General features: G+C 43.5%; 1 long non-coding RNA gene and 1 other non-coding gene across 2 annotated transcripts; both read left to right on the plus strand.

Annotated features, from left to right (window-relative positions):
• The first annotated feature begins 1,327 nt into the window (after positions 1–1,327).
• Positions 1,328–6,085, plus strand: LOC142498575 (uncharacterized). Its single transcript, XR_012802486.1, has 3 exons — positions 1,328–1,420; positions 1,548–1,691; positions 5,503–6,085. It is a non-coding gene; the product is annotated as an uncharacterized LOC142498575 (long non-coding RNA).
• Positions 6,086–11,291: 5,206 nt separating this feature from the next.
• Positions 11,292–11,404, plus strand: LOC142500354 (small nucleolar RNA SNORD89). Its single transcript, XR_012802913.1, has one exon. It is a non-coding gene; the product is annotated as a small nucleolar RNA SNORD89 (small nucleolar RNA).
• Positions 11,405–21,129: the final 9,725 nt, after the last annotated feature.

Genomic DNA, 21,129 nt, shown 5'->3' on the forward strand with positions numbered 1-21,129 from the left:
GTTAAGTATGGTGAGTAAAAAAGTGACAAAAACCCTCCCAGGAAAGCAAATATGCAAATACAACTGTATGCTCATCTGCATGTCTTAGGCAGGTCTGCAACCCCGCCTTTTCCCATTATCACCCAGCATACAGCACTTACACTGCAGCAAGGGATCTGGGAAATGACATGCAAATGAGCACACAGTGTCACTTTTTGCCTCAAAAACCATTTTTAACATGGTTCCTATAGGCTTAAGCTTGCTGCATGGTCACAGCTATACCATAATACTGAGATACATAATACTCAGTATTATGGTATAGCCTATCCCATAGCCTCTCATGCATACCCAGTTAAAATCAACCCCACACTGATTAGACCCATCAAGGTCGTAACAGCTGTCTGTGGGTGGTTTTCTGGGTATGCACCTTAACCCTGGCTGTGCTCAAAGCTGTGACCATGCAGCAAGCTTAAGCCTATAGGAAACATGTTAAAAATGGAGCACTGTGTGCTCATTTGCATGTCATTTCCCAGAATCCCTTGCTGCAGTGTAAGTGCTGTATGCTGGGTGATAATGGGGAAAGGCGGGTTGCAGACCTGCCTAAGACATGCAGATGAAGCATACAGATGTATTTGCATATATATATATATATATATATATATATATATATATATATATATATATATATTATATACACACACACACTCTCACACACACATGGTGTGTGTGTGTGTGTATAATACATGCATAGGATGTCAGGTGCTGCATGCAGCATGTATGACGTGTGTAATAAGGGCATAAATAATGTGTATATTCATGCATGCTGTGTGATATATGTGCCTGTGTGTGTACATATGTATATGATGTGTGTATCGGATACAGTATGAGTGTTTATTGTGCGTTTGTATGGTGTATGGAGCTCTTGGTCCCTGTAGGTAATTTGCAGACTTTAATAACTGGCCCTACAAGCATGTCCTCTGTTTAACTCTTTCAGTGCCAGAAGGCTCAATGCACCACATATGTAACTGCAGAGTATCACCTGGGCTGCAGGAAGATCCCATCACATTGATTGAATGGACCCCTGACTCCCAGCTGAGGCTTGTGATTCATGAGTGGGTGAGGGCGGTGTATACAGGTGCATGCTGTATATAAAGTGCTTTTCTCGGAGCATTGCCAGTGAGGCTGTTGTGTGTGTTTTACAGGGACTTTGCACTTTGGTAAGTGGTTGCTCTAGTCATGTGAATGGTAGGCGGTTCAGATTTGCATATGAAGATGGTTTCCGGTAAGATTGATGTTGTAATAGTTACATACTTCCTAAATAAACCTTGAATCATGAGTTCATAGCTCTTTCTGAATCTGCTTAGCCAGCTTATGGCTTGAAAGAGAGTGATATTATCCACATGGCTCAGTAACCCTTTGTTTTCTGACTGGTCTAGAACATGTAATATTGTAGCCCATTGTTATTAGACACTGATACACTGCCACAATCTTCTGTTATCTAAATCTAATGCATCTTGAGTTTATATTGATACACATATGTGGCTGCTATATTTTTTATATCTTTTTAGTAGCCAAGATGAAAGCTACTGCAGTGGCCAGACTGATGTGGGGGGTGCCTGTGTGAGGAAGGTGTCCCTGCTTGTCCCAGTGAGAAGAACATAAGAAAACACAAGCAGGAATATTCCAGCTATCTCTACAGAGCCATAAAGCAGGTAGGTCTCTAGCACAGACTGGTCAGGGGTATGCTCCATATATGGGCAAAGTGTCCAAATGGAATCGATACTCGGTCCTATACACACTTGTATTGCCTTTTCTTTAAAGGATTTATCCCAATGTAAACTCAATGGCCATGGTACCACTGACTACAGATGAGCAGACTGTGCCTAATCCGTGCTATCGTGTGTGCAGCATTATATATTGCTGCGGGGTCCGCTGTGTTCAAATCGGCAGAACCTAAAATATAATATTGGCTGGCTTACATCTATCTTTATCAATGTACCTGTTTATACCAGTACCTTACTGATATGGGGTGTTCTATAACAGGGCTCAAACAGATTGGGACATTCAGCTGATATTCATTGTACAGGCATAACCCCGTTTAAGGACACTCACTTTAAGTACACTCGCGAGTAAGTACATCTCGCTCAATAGGCAAACGGCAGCTCGCGCATGCGCCTGTCAGCACGTCCTGAACAGCAAATACCGGCTCCCTACCTGTACCAAAGCTGTGAGCAAGCGGGGAGACTATAGAGCCTGTTACACATGTGTTATTTACATCAGTTATGCACATATATGACGATTGCAGTACAGTACATGCATCGATAAGTGGGGAAAAGGTAGTGCTTCACTTTAAGTACATTTTCACTTTACATACATGCTCCGGTCCCATTGCGTACGTTAATGCGGGATATGCCTGTATCAGGTTGCACCTACATGGGACAGCATTGGAATAGATTTTTTGCTACATGCTATACTCTTCATCTGATACTATGTAATGAGGCATGTTCACTAATTGCTATAGCATTGTTATTCTACTATGTCACACTTTTTTTAAGTAGCATTTGTTCAGTTAATTAACTGCTTTTGTTCTATCCGGGTTTGATGGCTTTATATTATCTGTTGGATCACTTTCCAGCTGGATAGCAATCCCTTTATTTGGGAGAGTTTTTTTTAACCCCTCCTAGGTTGCTGTGATTCACTTGTAAGTAATGTAAGGCTGTGCTTATAGTGCCGGCGACACTGATGTCAAGCTGCGGTTGCTGGAAAAATCAAATTGAAGTGACTTCCAGCGATCGCAACCAAACCGTCGTGTCCACTATAAGCGCACACGACAGCGTCAATATATTTGTTTTGACGCGACATCACATCGCTGGCACTATAAGCGCAGCTAAGTCTTTATTTATATAGCACCATTAGTGTACATAGCGCTTCACAGTAGTAATACACGTGACAATCATATAAATAACAGATCATGGGAATAAGTGCTTCAGACATAAAAGGAACATTTAGGAAGAGTCCCCTGCTCCACAGAGCTTACAATCTAATTGGTAGGTAGGAAGAGCGTACAGACAGTAGGAGGGTGTCTGGTAAGTGCGTCTGCAGGGGGCCAAGCTTTATCAGGTGTATAGTATAGCCACGGAGCTACTCATATGCTTCTTTAAGCAAGTGTGTCTTAAGGTGACACTGACATATTTAGTAATAGAATTTCTGACTACTGTTTTGTGCTGCTTGACTTGTTAACAGCTTTCAGCTTGCTGCAACTATTAATGACTATTTAGATCTGGAATAGTGTACATGTTTTTTTTTTTTTTTTTGTTATTATTTAGCATTGTTTTTTTTTTGTTCTTTTTGACCAATTGTATTTATAATACATTTTATAATATTTTTCACCAACCCCAAGTGCCCCGTTTTGGCGTTTCTGCATGTTCTATCTTTTGGAGCCTGCTTTTTCTTTTTGTACCTGTGCCTACTCAGCGGCAGACTTGCGTTTCTGCGGCCCTAGCGTATTGACGTGAAGCTGTGTTGTCATGGCAGCGTATTTGACATCGGGTCGCCATGATGATGTGACGCTACAGGAGGGGGCCCGCTCTGAAATTGCTGTTAATAGCCTACTCTGCCTAATGGGAAATTTGCACTGGCCTAATACACAGGATATCAAAGCTCTCCTAAAATAGCCAACATGGCACTTATCTTACTCAGACAACATCAAATGCATACATGTTAAGTGGTTTCCAACTTTTTTTAATTTAATTTTTCTTTTGGGCCCCCATAATAACAGTGCTCAGTTGTTGAGCGCCCCCCCCCCCCCCCAGTGGTGGGATTGTCAGTTCGCACTGGTTTGTGTGAACTTGTTCCTAAAATTTAACATGTTCGCTGAACCGATGCTTAATTGTGACTCTTGCCTTCATTCGCGGGCGACATCTAACAGCATTTCCCTACAGAGCCTCCCAATATGACCGCGTTGCCATGCCAACGGGAACGCCACATGACGTGACCACAGTTGATATGGTAACGAGACGCTACGTGATGTCGCGGCGTCGGTTGTCATGGCAACGCGGCACCATGTGACACCACGTGGCCATTTTGAGAGGCTTTGCAGGGAAATGGATGCTGTCAGACACCGCCTGCCGCCCAGGTAAGAACCGGATGTTAAAAAAAAATGTTGAATCCCACCACTGCCCCCCCCTAATCATATTGCTGTTACTGACCCCCAACCCCCCCACTATCACAGTGCTCAGTTGCTAAGGTATGCCCACAACAGGACAGGGTCACAGGAGACATGAACGTCTCCTGCCCATGCTGCTTCTTCCTCTGCTTGGCCACGCCCCCCCCCCCCCTCCAAACACCAACTTGATAGGCTACGGCTGGGTAACGCAACCAATCGGGTTGGAGGGTGCTGCCTAGCAACTGCCTTGCTTTCTACCCGCTCTGGGAGATTGGGGGTGCAGATGGCTCCCTGCAGTACAAAGTCACACCATGTTATGTACAATTCGGGAGTATCACTACTCTTGGTTTGCAAATGTAACAGTTCCCATTTCTGAGAGTATCAATGGCTGAATGTTACAAAGACTCGCCTTAGTTTTGTTTTTAGAGCTAGATATAGTAAATAACTTATGAAAATACAATATATATTGGCTATTTAACAGACTTACAATTTCTTCTATCCTTATAAGGCACTTTGGCGGGATTAGTGTGTTTATATAATGCTGCCTATGTACGCAGCGCCTTCTGCCCCTCCTTACATCTCTGCCCTAATTTCTCGCTATGCACCATCCTGACTCTTGCGTTCTGCTCAAGGATGTCTTCTCTCTACCCACTTTGGTATCTAAAGCCCTCTCCCATCTTAAACCTTTGTCACTTACTGCCCCACACCTCTGGAATGCCCTTCCCCTCAATACCCGACTAGCACCCTCTCTATCCACTTTTTTTTTTTTTTTTTTTTTTTTTTAAGACCCATTTTAACACACCGGCTTAAGGAAGCGTGAGTAGCTCCGTGACTGATTTACACCTCATACACAAACCTTGGCCCCCTGCAGACACTCTTGCCAGAACGCCCTCCTACTGTCTCTCTATGTTCCTCCTACCTACCAATTAGATTGGGACTCCTTTTTTCCTAAATGTCACTTATGTCTGAAGCACTTCTTCCCATGATGTGTTTTGTATTTGTTATTTATACGATTGTCACATGTATTACCGCTGTGAAGCGCTATACACATACGTATATGATGCGGCAGAGTGTTAAACAATGGTCTTTCTTGAGTCCCTGCCCTTGCAGAGCTTATTACCTTAGTGGAATAATAGGACTTCAATATAAACATCTGAATGGACAAGTGCATGTTGTAACAGGCCTAAAATAATAAGGTGCTTTGCTGATGAGGTGAGATTTCGGGTGTGACTTCCAGATGGTGAGGGATGTTTTGGAGAGAGCCCTATTGGTATACTTGAAAACGAGCTGTACACCTCAATGTATTTTGTGGCAACAATTTTATAACGTAAAAAAAAAATAACAACTGTCTCTGTTAGGTACACCCAGATATGAGCCGGTGTCGGTGGGCTGCGGACCCTGGGAATAGAGACCTAGTCGGCAGTGACGGCTTTAGTCTCGTTGCTGCAGAAGCTGCCAGACTCTCTCTGTATAACACGAGAAACGCCATAACCAGCCGGGAGGTCCAGACTGCCCTGAAACTGCTGTACACAGGGGGACGTGAGGTTCCTACAGTGGGGGCGTCCAACCCGTAAGTGGGACACTTTCTGCGTGTCACAAGGTCAGGTGGACGGAGAAGTCTTTCCTTCAACGAACATGCTGCAGTTTATGGACTATGGCTCTGTAGTTACAGCTGCCCACATCCCCATGCAGACTGGAGCCTAAACAGACTTGTTTTTGTTCTGTTCATTACCATCGAACTCTCCTACCTAATGGGGTTTCCAAACTGCGGGAGTGACTCCCTCTGACACCCATTGGACAATTTCTCAAGGAATAAGTGATTTTACAAGATGGTGCTTAAGGAAATTGTACTGATGCTCCTTTCTCAAGTTCCTTTTAAATTCCTGCCAGATATTTGAATAAAATATATATTTTATCTATCCTGCTTTCTAACTGTGTAACATAAGCGTGTCGTTTAACCATTTATAATTGCAGTAACCATCCCTCTGGGATTTTGTTTTCTGTATAGGAAGCCGGGGTACTCCGGAGCTGATATTAATGCACAAGTTCTGGAAACTCCCTGCTTCCTACCGGTGTAAAAAAAGAAAGTTAGGGGGGCAAAAATAACACTGAAGCAGGGGGCTGTTCCTTTAAATATCAGCATCAAAAGTGATCCAAAGAGAAACGGAGCACAGCTGAAAAATGTGCAACAGTGGACCGTTTCAAAAATGTATTGGCTTAAAAAGACATGTGAATAAAGTCCTGACAGAACCACTAACGCGTTTCACTCGTTTTTTATCTTTGATAAAGCACCCTGAGCGTGAAACGCGTTGGATCTGTCAGGATTTTATTCACATGTCTTAAGTCAATACATTTTTGAAACGGTCCACTGTTGCACATTTTTCAGCTGTGCTCCGGTTTTTCTCTCTGAATCACTTTTGATGCTGATTTCGCCCGGATGCATGCTGTGCCGGATACATTCTGGCGAGGCTTCATTACATGATGGCATTACAACATTTACCTTCCCGTCGTCCTGGCCGAAGCGGCTGGCTCAACGGGGAGCTGTGGCGCAGGAGCCGTCCGATTCCCTCACGGTGACCGCGAGTAATGGTAGCAACACCATTGTGCTTCTAATGTCTAGCCAGTTGTTACGAGGACCATGCTGACCAATCAGTGGTTCTAATTGGCAGTGTTTTGGTATACACGAATACAACTATTTAGTCTAATTCTTATGACTGTTACTGAATTGGGACATACCCACGGACAAACAGGAGGAGGGGAAGACATTAAAGACTTGTTCATTAGTGTACAGCTTTTTTCCAGCTCGGTCCTTTTTGTTTGTTTTAAGCACTGTATTTGGGGGCTGGTGACTCCTACTTCCTTTAAATATCAGTATACGTCTGTAATTTTGATTGGCCTAGCAGTCATTGCTTTGTAAAATATTCAGTGCAGAAACCTTAGCTGGCAGGGAGTGAATCAGGGAGTGAATCAATCTTTAGATCATTTTGTTGCATTTAACTTCAAGATCCTGTCTGTCACCACCATACGTTTATTTATTTATTTTAAATCTGGATTTTGATGGGGGAACCAGTCCAAATCAGTCTCCTCCCATCTCTAGGAGCAACTCGGTGAGTAAAAGCACAAAATCCGGACAATGACAGTTTTGAAGCGGGGAAACCTGGCTCAAGTCCCGATGTTGGTTCCTTGTAAAAGTCTTTCTCTCTGTGCATCAGGCACCAACAACCTAGATTGTAAACTCCACCTGGGCAGGGACTGGAAGTAAAAATAATGTGCTGTGTACCGGGCGCTATTCTGTAATTGTGAAGCGCGTTGAGTTCTGTTGGGAGAAAAGTGCTGTATGAAATAGTTATTACAGACATACCCCCATTAATGTACGCAATGGGACCGGAGCATGTATGTAAAGCGAAAACGTACTTAAAGTGAAGCACTACCTTTTCCCCACTTATTGATGCATGTACTGTACTGCAATAGTCATATACACGCATAACTGATGTAAATAACTCATTCTGTAACAGGCGCTATAGTCTCCCCGCTTGCGCACCGCTTCAGTACAGGTAGGGAGCTGGTATTGCTGCTCAGGACGTGCTGACAGGCGCATGCGTGAACTGCCATTTGCCTATTGGGTGATATGGCCTTACTTGTGAGTGTCCTTAAACCAGGATATGCCTGTACTGTACCAGAAAAAAAACAATGGTTTAAGTAAGGGGAAGTAGGCAGAATTTATACACTCAGTTGGTATGCCAGACCCATTCTTCATCTCATAATCACACTGTGGAAATAATTAGACTTGGGGCAGAAATCACAAATGGACAAATCACACTTTCTATATATTACTTTTACTGGAGGAAATGGCAGAACATAAGTTGCCCATTCTCCTTCCCAGCAAAATAATATCCCACCCGTGCCCCTCATACAGAGCCCCCTGCTGGGTAACTGCAGTGTCTGCACCAGGCTGGGGAAGCAGGGAGCTGCCCCCTGTAATAAGCCTCATTGTATCACTCCCTGCACATGCGCCTAATGTACTTGGCGCAACCATTGTGGGCTTGGGAGGGGGAGAGACTATCGGATTTAGGGTTTTCTGTGACCCGGACATAATCCTAACACTACTTTAAAGTATGAAACTGACTTGATCTGCGCACAGATACGAAAAAGGTGTATAAATAGCGCTATAATGGATAAATAATAACTTCTATAGGAATTAACCCCCTAGTGGCGGGCCAGGCTGCCTGGTAAAAGCTGATTCGTACAAATCAGCATGGACAATGGAAACAAAGAAAAGCCGGCGCCTTACAAGTCCAAAGATGTGGAAGTCCAATATGTTTTTGGAGAATGTCCAAAGGGACGACCCTTCAGTTCTTTGGCTGTCAGATACAATTTCCTCCGTGCGTTGCGTGATATGAAATAAAGCCGAAAGAAATATAGTGGCAATGTTGACAGCCAAAGAACTGAAGGGTCGTCCCTTTGGACATTTTCTCCAAAAACATATTGGACTTCCAGGACTTTCACATCATTGGACTTGTAAGGCGCCGGTTTTTCTTTTTGTTTCCATTGATCTGCGCACAGATATTACGAGGCATTGGACAACACCACAATCCTTCCGCCTCAGAAGGGGATGTGGGACTTGGATCTGAAGGCACGTGATCTGACTACATTCAGCAAAATGGCGGCCCCCAGGAGGGCTGCATGGTGAGTATTCGCTGTAACTAAATCCACTTTATAACTTGCACTGAGGGGGCTCTGAGCGCGGGTATTGTTGGTCTGGAAGGTTACAGGACTGCCTGGGGTACGTAGTATGTATTCCAGCTGTTGCGTTTAACACTGAGTGGTGAAGGATTGGGTGAGTTTTGTAGCGCCTAATGTTCCGGGTCATTAATCCTGCTTCTTCCAACTGCACAATTGTCACATTGGAAATTAAATCTCCATTTAGTCTTCCTGGCATTACTGTAATTCCTAAAGACTGTGAAACGACACACACATTCTGGTTTAGAAGCACCCAAGCTTACCATTTGTCTCCTGTGTAGGAACTGGAGGCGGTTGCATCCTATCTTCAGATTCCAGTGAACCTGAAGCCAACCTTGGTACAAGCTCCTCTGTACTGGCTGAACTATCTCATTGGCTCCTGACCACCAGTCTGAGTAAGTTGAGTAATGGGCTGCTGCTATCTTTACCCTCTTACCCTGCCAGAGGGGCAGTTACTGCATTCCTGACTCCTCAGGACAGCAAAATGGTTGTCATGGGAGACCAGTATTTTTTCACCAGGATCACTAGCACCAGACAGGACAAAGTTATTGAATAAAATGGGGTTTATTCTGGCACGCCAGCAGACAAACAAAGATGTACAAAACACGATACAATACCAACTGGGGGCCTGGGGAGTGGACTCTAGCCTCGCTAGGTGCAGGGGCCTGCTTCAAGAAGGCTTGTCCTGTCCGCTTCTCGTCCAGGATCTCAGAGGGCTGATCACACATAGCAGCCACTCTGGGATCTCTCCAGCTGGTCACTCTAAAAGATCGAACTCCTTCACAGAATGTGTCTCAGATAGTCCTCTGAGGGTAGATCTCCACACTCCTTCCCAGTGTGTCTCTGAAAGTAGAACTGCTTCTCTGATCAGCAGCACCCCTCATATAGCCCTCTGTGGCTATCCTTTACATGGGATGGGCTACTGGACAATCAGAGCACAGATTAAGTTGGTGCCACAACAGCTAGAGGGCATGCTAAGAACTCATCCCTGATTAAATCAGAGTCTGTGCAATACAATGCTCTTACTCCCAGATCTGATCAGCAGCCTTTCACCTCCCCCCAGGAGTCCCGACACCTAGCTGTCCCTAATCCTATCAATTCTATGGAAAGCTTCAACTAAGTGGATTGCATTCTCCATCAAAATTATAGTAACAATGTAGTATCTCATTTGCTTTCTTGCAGGGCTGACCCCCAAAGCACATTTACAGAAGGAATGTTGATTCACTAAACTGTGGGATAACAAATACAGACTTTGAAATACATTCTTACAGACATGGAAATACATTTACACATTCCCTGTTCTTCCCCAGATATAAAATACATTTGGCCAAAATAAGCCTTACAAAGGTGGCCAAGTTACATAGATTTAGGGGTAGCTAGCTGGGCTTCATCCCAGTTTTGTGATGCCAGCTAGCCCTACCATCACAATGGTTATAAGCCTTAACTGTTATGTTGTAAATGGCAGAAAAAAAATCTCCACTGGAAGAGAATGGGTTGTCCTGGTATCAAGCAGTAGGATTTGTACTACTTGTGGTCTGGCCTCTTCCTAACCACAAGTCTTTTTTAACCACCAGATAAACAGCGGAGATTTAACACAATCAGTAGCAGTAATACCCAGGATCCGTAGTCTTCATATGGCCCCTGGTTTTGGTAACTGGTACAGCCCATCTCCTCGGGGAAAGAGGTCTAACTACAAAGAATTGTTGCTGGGCTTTTTCTGGGGCAATGATGGTTAGAACACGTGACCTGGTCACATTTTAATCTCGTTGTTCTTGGGCAATTTTATAATTACACAGAACTTTAAGGAACCCTAGATTTAGGAGCGGTACAGGCACATTAATTGTGTACAAGTGTTTCAATATTTGTAGCACAGAAAATTAACTTGTGTTAAATTTCATGGTCTGGAAACAAGGTGTCGTGTTAAACATGTACCCATGTCTTTGGATGCCACCAATATTGGGGCAACATCTTGGTGTGTCTTGCATTGCTTTCTCATACTACTTCCCTCCCCACTACAGGTTATTGGGCCCCCAGATTACATAACCAGGACAGGAAAACTTCCAATTGCTGTTACATTGTGATTCCAACCCAGAAGCCGCAGGTAATGTGCGTATTTTGTTTCTTCTGTTGGTTATATGGAGGAGTGGCTCAGTGAGTAAAAACACTGACTGGCACTGAGTTTGAAGCAGGGGAACCTGGTTCAATTCCTGGTGTCGGCTCCTTGTGACCTTGGGCAACTCACTTTATCTCCATGTGCCTCAGGCACCAAAAACATAGAATGTAAGCTCTATGGGGCAGGGACCTGTGCCTGCAAAATGATTCTGTAAAGCGCTACGTAAAAACTAGCAGCGCTATACAAGATTATGTTGTTGTTACTAAATTAATTGGAGTGGGAGAGTTGTAGTTGGCTGAGGAATGATGACAGAAAAGGCCGAATTACAGTGCTTCCTCTAGCAGTTTTCTCTCTGTGGGAGGCATGATGACAAAACTCCTTGAAGCGACATTAAAACTGACCTCAGCAGCACCTGCCTCTTGCATTCTGCAAAAGTAGAAAATAAACTCTCCTTTTACGATAAGGGGGATGTTGGAAGTTTAAACATCTTAATCGTGTAACACTTGCCAATCTTTCTCCCCCCAGATGCTGTGGATCTGCTGCTTTCAGTTTACAGGATTTAAAGTGACGTAAAGTCTGATTCCTACGCAATGGCAAAATATCAATCCTGTGACCCTTTTTGTGGAAGTGACGAGTTTGGAGACTGGAGCTGTGTCAATTTTTAATTTTTTTTTTTTTAAAATATGGCTTTGTATACCAGCAATCTTATCAGCTAAATTGAGCAGTCCCACTTATTTTTAATTGCAGTATTCATGTAACTGGCTTTAAATAGCTTAAATCGCCTTTAAAGTAATTGTACCCCAAATGTTTTGCTCTTCTCTGGGACTGTTACATTAACTGGTGCTTTAGTTGCTTGAATGATGGCATTACAACGGAATGTCTGATGGGGTCCTGGTTTGTGACACCCAAAAAGTGCACTATTTATTTTTATTTTTTTGCCAATTAACAAAGTGATATATAAAGTGATAACTGGATATGGTTACAATGCTTATTTCTATGTATTTAGATCTACGTCGCGTCTGAATTTTGTCCAGTCAATTTCCAATAAAATCAGTTATTTTGTAACTAAATTATTGTGGCAAGTGTCAGTGCTGAGGTAATGAGTAAACGCCCAAACGCTGCCCCAGTTGTGGCTGGTGTCAGGCAAAATGTAGCTGGGAAAACATTTTACAAAGTTTCCCACATACAGAACAGTGGGAAAAGGATGAGAAATGGATCAAAGCGTTTACAAATAGTTCTGTTAGAACTGGCATCCTGATTTAGAAACTGATTGTATATTTGGTGCACAGTGATACCTATTTACTGACCTGTGTGTACTGCGCACTTACACCTGTACATGCTGCATTCTATTGAATAAAAGGCTGCACTAAGGGCACATATACACCGTTTAGTAATAAGATCTTCATCTGGGTACGTTACTTTAAATACTGTGTGACCTGGCCCAGCTTGTCCCTCCTCCCCTAAACATTGTGATATTTCTGGTCATGCTGCCAGAGACAGGACTGCACATTCCAGGGATAAATTACAAGAGAAATAACCTGAAATTGCACTGGTTACGGTTGTGATAAGTGACTGAAATGAATGACTCATGTAACAGTTCCCAGAACTTCTCCCACTTGAATGATCTTTTGAGGCAGGTGAAGCCAGAGTTGGGTTTGGCCATGAACTCTCTCTACAAGAAGCTTTTCTCCTGGTGCTTCTCTTGCACAGGGAGAGCCTGGCATCACCAGCAGGGAGATCCCCACAGCTGTGACATGTGCTACCTACGGGTCTCTGCCTGCGCTATCTGAAGGCACCAAAGCTGGGTCACACTGCACAAGGGGCAGCTGTTGTGTTAAAATGCATTAGGGGTTTTAATTATACTGTAACAATAAAGCGTAATTATTGATTGGATTGTTTTTTCTTCTGAGTAATCTGGTATGTTAGCACTTGGCATTTGTTAGAATATACAGCATGAGCATGGAAAATTTAAATTGTATTTATAAAATTTATATTATATAAATATATATACTGGTGACCACCTCCATATAATTAAATGCTTTTAGGAGGAACTTTTTGAAATCTGGTCCCAAATGTAACCGATCGCTAATGTCACATGTATTTGTCACCGTATAAGTTTCCCCTCCCGCTCCTCTCACTAATGCCTAATCCATTTTAATTGTCTTGGTGTTTGTATTACACGCGCTGGTTGAGGTGTTCCGGGTGTAAGGGTTTAAATACATCTTAAAGAATGGCTCAACTGTGCGGCCAGTGGTGAATTATCTGGGGCAATAAGGGGTTTTATAGGGATAAACACCAACAGGATGTCTCTGCCTTGGTGCCAACAAATATACTGTTCATGGGACTTGTGTAAACAAGTATAACACTGGGCCTATTATCTAGTTGTTGGTGGAATCAAAGGGACTTGATGGCTGGGAGCGGTGAAAAGCGCAGCTCTGTGTCTCTGCCTCTTACTCACGGGGAACACGCCCAGTGATATTACGCGGGAGGCAAAACACAAACATGGCACTGCTTCTCCGTATAACTGGCTGCTTTACACAAACATGGCACTGCTTCTCCGTATAACTGGCTGCTCTACACAAACATGACACTGCTTCTCCGTATAACTGGCTGCTTTACACAAACATGGCACTGCTTCTCCGTATAACTGGCTGCTTTACACAAACGTGGCACTGCTTCTCCGTATAACTGGCTGCTTTACACAAACGTGGCACTGCTTCTCCGTATAACTGGCTGCTTTACACAAACATGGCACTGCTTCTCCGTATAACTGGCTGCTTTACACAAACATGGCACTGCTTCTCCGTATAACTGGCTGCTTTACACAAACGTGGCACTGCTTCTCCGTATAACTGGCTGCTTTACACAAACATGGCACTGCTTCTCCGTATAACTGGCTGCTCTACACAAACATGGCACTGCTTCTCCGTATAACTGGCTGCTTTACACAAACGTGGCACTGCTTCTCCGTATAACTGGCTGCTTTACACAAACATGGCACTGCTTCTCCGTATAACTGGCTGCTTTACACAAACATGACACTGCTTCTCCGTATAACTGGCTGCTTTACACAAACATGGCACTGCTTCTCCGTATAACTGGCTGCTTTACACAAACATGGCACTGCTTCTCCGTATAACTGGCTGCTCTACACAAACATGGCACTGCTTCTCCGTATAACTGGCTGCTTTACACAAACATGGCACTGCTTCTCCGTATAACTGGCTGCTTTACACAAACATGGCACTGCTTCTCCGTATAACTGGCTGCTTTACACAAACATGGCACTGCTTCTCCGTATAACTGGCTGCTTTACACAAACATGGCACTGCTTCTCCGTATAACTGGCTGCTTTACACAAACATGACACTGCTTCTCCGTATAACTGGCTGCTTTACACAAACATGGCACTGCTTCTCCGTATAACTGGCTGCTTTACACAAACATGGCACTGCTTCTCCGTATAACTGGCTGCTTTACACAAACATGGCACTGCTTCTCCGTATAACTGGCTGCTTTACACAAACATGGCACTGCTTCTCCGTATAACTGGCTGCTTTACACAAACATGACACTGCTTCTCCGTATAACTGGCTGCTTTACACAAACATGGCACTGCTTCTCCGTATAACTGGCTGCTTTACACAAACATGGCACTGCTTCTCCGTATAACTGGCTGCTTTACACAAACATGGCACTGCTTCTCCGTATAACTGGCTGCTTTACACAAACATGGCACTGCTTCTCCGTATAACTGGCTGCTTTACACAAACATGGCACTGCTTCTCCGTATAACTGGCTGCTTTACACAAACTGAATGACCCTGAATGTTTTAGTTGTTCCCACAAAAAATAACTTTGTATTTTTTGTACCAATCGAATGTATTTTTATACTTAGTAATAATAGTCTCCTATTGCCCACGGCTAATTTTTTTGTTAAAGGGATTAGATAAAGATTATAAATCTTCCCCCCCCCCCCCCAAATAAAAAAAGAAATGTACTCGTTAGATTTTTACTTTAATAGGTTATTGTCTTGTGTGCCATTATATCTCACACTCTCACACAGTACCTCACACTCAATTCTCCTGCTCACTTTTAAAGCTTTACATTCTTCTGCCCCTCCTTACATCTCAGCCCTAATTTCTCGCTATGCACCATCCCGATTCTTGCATTCTGCTCAAGGATTTCTTCTTTCTACCCCCTTTGTATCTAAAGCTCTCTCCCGCCTTAAACCTTGCTCACTTTCTGCCCCACACCTCTGGAATTTCCTTCCCCTCAATACTCGACTAGCCCCCTCTCTATCCACCTTTAAGACTCACCTTAAGACACATCTGCTTAAAGAAGCATATGAATAGCATTGGATAATCATGGACACATGATACATAAAGCGTGGCCCCCATTTACGCTTAGATACACTCTAATAGAGACAGTCTCTTTTCAGTGGGTATTCTTTGGCTCCTCTCCTATATTTTAGGTCGCTATAATTAATAGCGTTTGATCTCTAGTACCAATCAGGGATCATACTATATCTACCCACCTATACAAGGGTGGGTTACAAAAGGATACAGTCACGTGCTGTTCTACATATTATTTAATCATATTTTAACACCCTATTTTTTATTCATAGTTATAAATAAAGTATTTTAAACTTATCATTATACAATTGTTGTGTACGAGTGCTATAAGACTGGGTTCTTTTTCTTTCATCGATATTATCACGTCTCCATCCAGTCAGCACCTCACAGGTTAATATCAGCAGTGCGGGTTTTCTGTACGTGTAGCACCTTTAAGACCCACCTTAAGACACATCTGCTTAAAGAAGCATATGAATAGCATTGGATAATCATGGACACATGATACATAAAGCGTGGCCCCCTACAGATGCACTTACTAGAATTCCCTCCTACTGTCTCTGTACATTCTCCCTACCAATTAGATTGTAAGCTCCTCGGAGCAGGGACTCCTTCCTTAATGTTACTTTTACAGTATGTCTGAAGCACTTATTCCCATGATCTGTTATTTATATTATTTGTTATTTATATGATATGTATTACTACTGTGAAGCGCTATGTACATTTATGGCGCTATATAAATAAAGACATACAATACAATACAAAATTATATCACTTTGGTCCTGGAAGGGGGTAGCCTGTTTAATCCCCTGACACCTACTTTGCTTTTGGAAGTTGGATATAAAAACACTTTGTTTAAATAGTGCTACTAATGAACAGAGCAGCATGCTTTGGGAAATGCAGGTACCGTCCCTGTGTCAAAGAGCTTACAATCTAATTTGGAGGCTGGGACGGGGCGTGAAGTGACTTGTCTGAGGTCACAAGGAGCTGACATTCAGGAGGCCGCTTTATGATTGTGCCCAGTATTCCAGTATGGAACTTCTTTTTTTTTTTAAACTACACCAATATCTCACTTTTGAAGATGATTATTCGATTACACTGATGAGAAATGAGGCAACTGCCAATCTCTGCCTTTTCGTTGAAAAATGTCAACAGCAATAAGATTGGGTCCCACTTGCCTTAAATCCCAGGCCTCCCAGGTATGAATCGCTGGACGACGGTCAGCAATTAATGATCACAAAGTCTCACACTGACACCCAAGTTTTACATTTTTAGTCCAGAATGACTAAATCTCACGGATTCATTGCCCTTGGATTTCAGGGTTCTGCAGGAAATCTGTGCTGAGATTTTACCTTTTGTGGCATTTTAAGTTAGAAGTGGGGGCATAAGGCACTATAGCTGCATGGTTACCAGCAAAATGTAGTGCAGGGTATACATAACCCCAAAGGAGCTAGTATTTTTGGATAATCAAACTCATGTTGTAATCAATGGCTGGAAGAGCAAGGAAAGAAGAGGTTAACTGAGCGAGGAACATCTGCCCATAGAGCAGTATGTAAGTGAATATAACACTATTTATTTTATCACATGGACATTATATAGTTTGCACTAGTATTGTTTCTACTTGACTTGGATGCCAGTCACAAGGAACATTGTATTACTGCCTCATTTACCAATATTTACCTTATATTAACCATGGTTTATATGGCTGGTCCCAATTCGGATAATCAATGGATCAAAACCCTAGGGTTACACAAACAGAAACATGCACGTTAAAGGCAAATAAATAGGAACCTAATCTGCCCATTCTCCTATCTGTAATATAACCTCAGACCCTAATTGGTCCTTGGCTTTCTTTTATATGTATGATAACCCTGTGTCTATCACAAGCACGCTTTAATTCCCTTAATGTATCTACCACCTCTGCTGGGAGGCGATTCCACTAATCCACCACTCTTTCCATTAGGAAATACTTCCTCACATTTCCCACGAGTTCTTGGTCCCTGTAGGTAATTTGCAGACTTTAATAACTGGCCCTACAAGCATGTCCTCTGTTTAACTCTTTCAGTGCCAGAAGGGCCAATGCACCATACATGCAGGAAGATCCCATCACAATGATTGAATGGACCCCTGACTCCCAGCTGAGGCTTGTGATTCAATGAGTGGGTGAGGGGCTGTGTATACAGGTGCATGCTGTATATAAAGTGCTTTTCTTGGAGCATTGCCAGTGAGGCTGTTGTTGAGTGTGTCTTACAGGAGGTGGGTGTATTTGTGGTAAGTGGGTCAGGTTCCCTCTTGTAAACTATAATGGGCTCAGATGTGCACATAGGGAGGGTATTTACCAGTATGGCTGTGATGTAATAACACGCTTCCTACATAGACATTGCACCAGGAATCTGTAAGCGCTTTCTGAATCTCTGTATCCTGCGTATAGCTTGGGAAATGGGTGATAATATTCTCATGGCTCAGTAACCTGTTTTCTGACCTAGAACCGTGTAATGCCATTATCCCTTATAACCCATTGTTATTGGGAACTGAACTCATCTTCTGCTATATTAGATTAAGATACCTGGGTTTACACTTGCACACATTATGTATGGGAGGTGTAAGTGGTGGCTACATTGTGTCTTTTTAGTAGCCAAGATGAAAGCTACTGCAGTGGCCAGGACTAATGTGGGGGGTGCCCGTGTGAGGAAGGTGTCCCTGCTTGTCCCAGTGAAGAAGAAGAACATAAGAAAACACAAGCAGGAATATTCCAGCTATCTCTACAGAGCCATAAAGCAGGTAGGTCACTAGCACAGACTGCAGGGGGGCGGGTATACTACTTTAAAGATAATTTGGGTTCATAGTGGTGTTAAAATATTTAGTGATGCAGCTCACCCTTTTTAATTAAAAAAATATATTACCATCTGATACTGTGACTGTGTGTAAAATATCTGGGATCCCAGGTCTTCAGGATATCCCAGCTTCAGCACAGGTAGCTCTGGGCCTCCGAACCACCTGTGCTGAAGCAGGGGTGTCCTGAGAACCTGACATGTTGAGGGGAAAGGGGGGGGGGGGGGGAGAGAGACTGGTGTTGAGCCTCCTGGTCCATGGGAAGGTGATTCTCCTGGGATCAGGGATTGATCGTAAATGTTTCCTACATCTTGGCTTAAAGTTTTAGGTTTTTAGCTGGAGATACACTTGCACTGGATATGCTCTATAATAGTATGGTCAATCCATATCCTGAAGGTTATTGTATATGTACTACTTTATTTTAAAGGGTTGGATATTGTATATAACTTTTGTAGCTGTTAAGTTTAAAATGACTGACTTATAAGAAACGGACAACTGGATCAATGTCTGCTTCTTTATATAGCACCACTAATGTATGCAATACTTTCCAGAATTATACAGCTGGCACTAGGAGGTAATAATATACAAAGTTTCACACGTGTTAAACAATAGGAATTGGGGACTCGGCCCTACAGAGCTGCTGGGCTAAATTGAGTAATAGACTTGCAGAACATGAAAAGAGCAACTGCAGTAAAGAACCTGTTTAAGGGGACAGCGGTGCGGGTGTGAGGTACACTCAGGCCTACATTTAAAGTGTTTTGAGGTGAGACTCCAGGCCTGACTTGCAGATTGGAGGGGTGTCACATTGCATGTCCTGTGAGTTTGTGATGAGCGCCCTATTAACCACTCTCTCTGTTAGGTACACCCAGATATGAGCCGGTGCCGGTGGGCTGCGGACCCTGGGAATAGAGGCCTAGTCGGCAGTGCCGGTTTTAGTCTCGTTGCTGCAGAAGCTGCCAGACTCTCTCTGTATAACACGAGAAACGCCATAACCAGCCGGGAGGTCCAGACTGCCCTGAAACTGCTGTACACTGGGGGACGTGCGGTTCCTACAGTGGGGGCGTCCAACCTGTAAGTGGGACACTTTCTGCGTGTCACAAGGCCAGGTGGATGGAGAAGGTTTTTATCTCTTTGGACTAAAGTGCTGCAGTTTATGGACTATGGCTCTGTAATTGCAGCTGCCCTCACCCCCGCCTTCTCGGGAATAATGTTTGTTCTGTTAATTACCATTAAAAACGTCTAATGGGATTTCCTAACTGGGAGTGACTCCCCCTGACACCCACTGGACAATTTCTCAAATAATAAGTGACTCCTAAGATGGTGCTTTATGGATTTGCCACACTTCTGTTTGTTCCCGTCCAACTGTGAAATTGCTGTTTTAAATTATTTTAAATGTTGAAATAAAAATATTTTTAATTTACATAATGCTGCATGACTGATGTGACTTTAGCTCCATTTTAAAAATGGTTACAAAATCAGAATATATTAAATGGGCTGCTGGGCCTGGTACTAATTACTTGGTAACATAATCAGTGGAGAAATCTTAACCGGCAGCCAGTCCATCTTTAGGCTGGATTTAGACATGCCGTCTGTCACCGTTGTATCCCTCCCAATTGCAGGGTGGTTTTTTTTTAAATGTATTTTATACTTGTCACTAGTAAATCTTAACTTCTATTTCTACAGGTTAAGGATCACAAAATTGCTTGGAACACTAATGGTGGTTTGTGACCTTCTGCAATAGTCTCTCTGTGACCTGGGCCTCATGACTCACCCAAACTAAAGCCAGAATTGTAGTTATCACTGCTGCGGTGCAGCTCTGGGGGGCCACTTGGTTCCCGAGATGCTTTGCCGGTAAAGGTACCGGGTTTCAGTCCCCTTCTGCAGAAACAAAATGGCAGCTTCCATCTCCTGCATCATGCTGGCTGATGGGAACCTGCGATGGAATGCATTGTGGCTTCCTATTGGCCTGCACACCAGGGGATTTAAACCCAAGAAGTATCTTGGGAGCTGGGGGATCCCCAGGAGGCTGAAATAGCACAGTTCTGCTCTGGGAACCCAATGGCTCCCATTGGGGATGGAAAGGGGGGGTCATATGGGTGGGATTGCTGCTTTCAGAGCAGTCATTGGTGTATCATTTGGTTGGGCTTTTAAATGCTGAAACAAATCTGAACATGGGGGTGCAGCTGTTGTGGCAGTATCGTCCATTTATTGGGACTTCACTGTCGGCCATGAGAAGCCTCACCTGTTTCTAAAGACTCAGACAATGTGGTCTATTGTACATTGGCCCTTTCTGTCACAGAGACCCTGATGTCTGTGTGGCATCCCGAGGACCAGGCTGTTGCTGGGGGAAGGGCGCACAACTGCGCTACTTGTAGATGTAAGTATGCAGTTATATTCTATATTGCTTTATATCACAGTATGTGAATGTTCAGTGGGGGATGTTTCAAGCAAGTAATACAACCACAATTACGGCCTCAGAGGCTCCTCCAAATAATTAGAATAAAACATGGCAGTGCTATAACACTATTACAACCTCTATATATAACACAGGGGGATATAATGACTTTATTTTAGAGCTCTTGTCTCTCAATGGGATTTATAAGGGGTTCTATATATGGGGGATTTAATATATGCACTTGTGCCTATTTTAATCTGGGTCAAATTGGAAGTTATACTGGGATCTACTTCTGTCCCATACAATCCCTGGGCCAAGTCTGACACTGGTAGAGATTGGGAGACATGGCAGAACATAAGGTGCCCATTCTCATCCTTCCCAGCAAAATATCCCACCCGTGCCCCTCATACAGAGCCCCCTGCTGGGTAACTGCAGTGTCAGCACCAGGCTGGGGAGGCAGGGAGCTGCCCCCTGTAATAAGCCTCATTGTATCACTCTCTGCACACTGGCCTCGGGTACTTGGCGCAACCATTGTGGTAAGGGGGGAAAGAATC

Source organism: Ascaphus truei, chromosome 7 (assembly GCF_040206685.1).
Source record: "Ascaphus truei isolate aAscTru1 chromosome 7, aAscTru1.hap1, whole genome shotgun sequence".
Lineage (NCBI taxonomy): Eukaryota > Metazoa > Chordata > Amphibia > Anura > Ascaphidae > Ascaphus > Ascaphus truei.